Raw genomic sequence first — 2,683 nt, 5'->3', positions numbered from 1 at the left:
TATATATATATATATATATGATCTTTTTCGTGTATCTTCACACACATCTACACATGCATACACAAACACTCACACATACAGACATATATGTACATTCATATATGCTTACATATTTACATATATATGTAGATGCATATATATATATATATATATATATATATATATATACATGCACCCATAGATGCTGTGGCTAAACAGGTGGAAATATATGTTGGTAGACAGACAGACAGGCAGACAGATATATAGACTGACTGACAGACAGACAGACAGACAGATAGATATGTATAGTGGAAAAGAAACTCAAATGTACCTCCATATGCATCGGATAATTAGATAGTATCATGAAATGATGTAAAAATTAAATTATCTATGAAATACTTATTTATGTTTACGAGAAAAGTCCTGAATATATCGCATTTGTTATCGTTTCAGAAAATAATGGGAAGTTAAATGGGAGGATACGTTCAATCACACATAAACTGCTCTTTTCCCCAGAAATGGAAAGACTTGGCTGCTATTTCTTGAATGCCTTGCTACCGCGTAAAGGGTATTTCGGGTCCCTTATCGCAAATAGCTGTTACGTGTTACCACGGCGTGCTAGAAATAGCAGCCAAATCTTTCTTGAATGCACTCGAAAAAACCTATGGAAAAAATTATTTCACATCGAGGTTACGATCGGGTCTTTTACGAATTATTTACCGCATTTTTAAAGTTATTTTCACTTAAAATATCTTTCTTAAGTATGCCGAAAACATTTTTTATGGTATGCACTTGAAAATTAATTTAAAAAAAATTAAAATATTGCCTGTTTAAAGAAAGCTAAAATATAAATAGTTATTGTACAAACAACTTACATTTTTGAAATCACATTTACTTTAAAAATATTTCTAAATGATTAAAATATTGTTTTACAAAGCGAAAATAGAAACGTTTACTGTAAAAGCAACACGTATTTTTTCGTTTGCAAGTTAAAATCACTAAGGTTTTTGTCCATAATGTGTCTAACCGAATGGTTAGAGTTTCTTACCAGTAGCGCATGGTCGGGTCGTCGGTGTCTAAACTGGCAACCCCATCAAGCTTGCTTGGTGCAGAGGGTGATTGTGGGACACCCTGCAGGACGAAAAATAAGACTCGTCGGGTGGAAGCACTGCTGTGTAGTCAATGGCCAGTTCAACAAGTACCTTGCCGCGGTAAAGCGTGTGTGCCATTGACCCGGAGTGCTATGCTGGAGGAAGAGAAATCTTCAGGCACGTCTTACCAGGAAAGACAGTTCGATGGTTAGGAGACAGACAAAAACCTTAACGGCAATAAATCGAGGCGTCAACAGCAGGGCGTGGATTTAGTTATCGGCAGGATCTAACAGATCAGATTCCTGGTTTTGAACTAGCAGGACGTCATGCATAGGATCTTGAATACAAGACAGTGGATGAGATACTAATATTCCTAGTTAGATGGAAACTGCGGGAATACATGGAACAACGCCCTGTGACCCCTATAATATGCGCAACCAAAACCCTTATGAGGTGGCGTCCTATGGAACGATCTCGATGTGATAGAGTCTCTTCCCTTTCAGGGTCACGTTATTTTTGGAGTATTGTCCCATTATGTACCATTTTGGGTAATTATACTCCCCAAAACTCCAATATCTCAAGAGCCAGTTGTCCGATTTATGCAAAACGTGTTTTATTCCGTTTTCATTCACATTTCAGGGGGGTTAATTCATAGTATTTTCCCCATTATGCGCCAGTTTGGCTGTGTAACATTGCAAGCAAGCAAGATTGAAGTTCGTTTTAAATATACTAAATTTAAATGATTAAAGGACAAGATAAACTGACATAACAATTGCTTCCGTAAAAGGAATATATTTTACTTCCATGTGTTGGGCTCTGTTATGCAATTCATACTATGTCATGCAATTCATGCCATGATATAAGGAAATATGTGATAATGATTTTATAGTCCAATCGCTGATATACATCTACCCGCTCAATGACGAACCGCATAAGCCTATTCATTACTAGACAGCTACAAACCAATTTTGCTTTAATCGCAATCGAATCGGAGTATCAGTGTTTAGCGAAATTGAGCCCTTATTGTGCACACGTATTGCATTACTTCATTTGACGAACTTTTATTTATATACCTTATATATTTGTGTGTGTGTATATGTGTGTGTGTGTGTGTATGTGTGTGTGTGTGTGTGTGTGGTGGAGAACCCTGGTGTACTATTTCACCACAGCTTTCTTTCTGCTGTAGCTGTATTTCAAAGGACCAGCCTTGTCACCCGCTGTGTCACACTGAATCCTACTGAGAACTACGTTAAGAGTACACGTGTCTGTGGAGTGTTCAGCCACTTGCATATTAATTTCACGAGCAGGCTGTTCCGGTGATCGGATCAATTGGAAGCCTTGTCGTCGTAACCGACGGAGTGCCACGATATATATACATATATGCACGCATCTAAGTATGCATACATGCATACACACAGTGTTTGATGATATGCCATCTGTGTATTATGAAAACAAAATATCGATTTAAAATTATTAATATAATATCAATGAATTGGGATAAACAATAGATTCCCAACAAAAATGTCAACGTTTATATTAGCAACCTTAAATACCACCCGGTTCAATTTTGCGTTAATACATTTGAAATCCTTCTTTCGATTTACGTGTAGCAC

This window comes from Octopus bimaculoides, chromosome 3 (genome assembly GCF_001194135.2).
Source record: "Octopus bimaculoides isolate UCB-OBI-ISO-001 chromosome 3, ASM119413v2, whole genome shotgun sequence".
Lineage (NCBI taxonomy): Eukaryota > Metazoa > Mollusca > Cephalopoda > Octopoda > Octopodidae > Octopus > Octopus bimaculoides.
The sequence above is the reverse complement of the archived record's forward strand: the minus strand, read 5'-3'. Positions refer to the sequence as shown.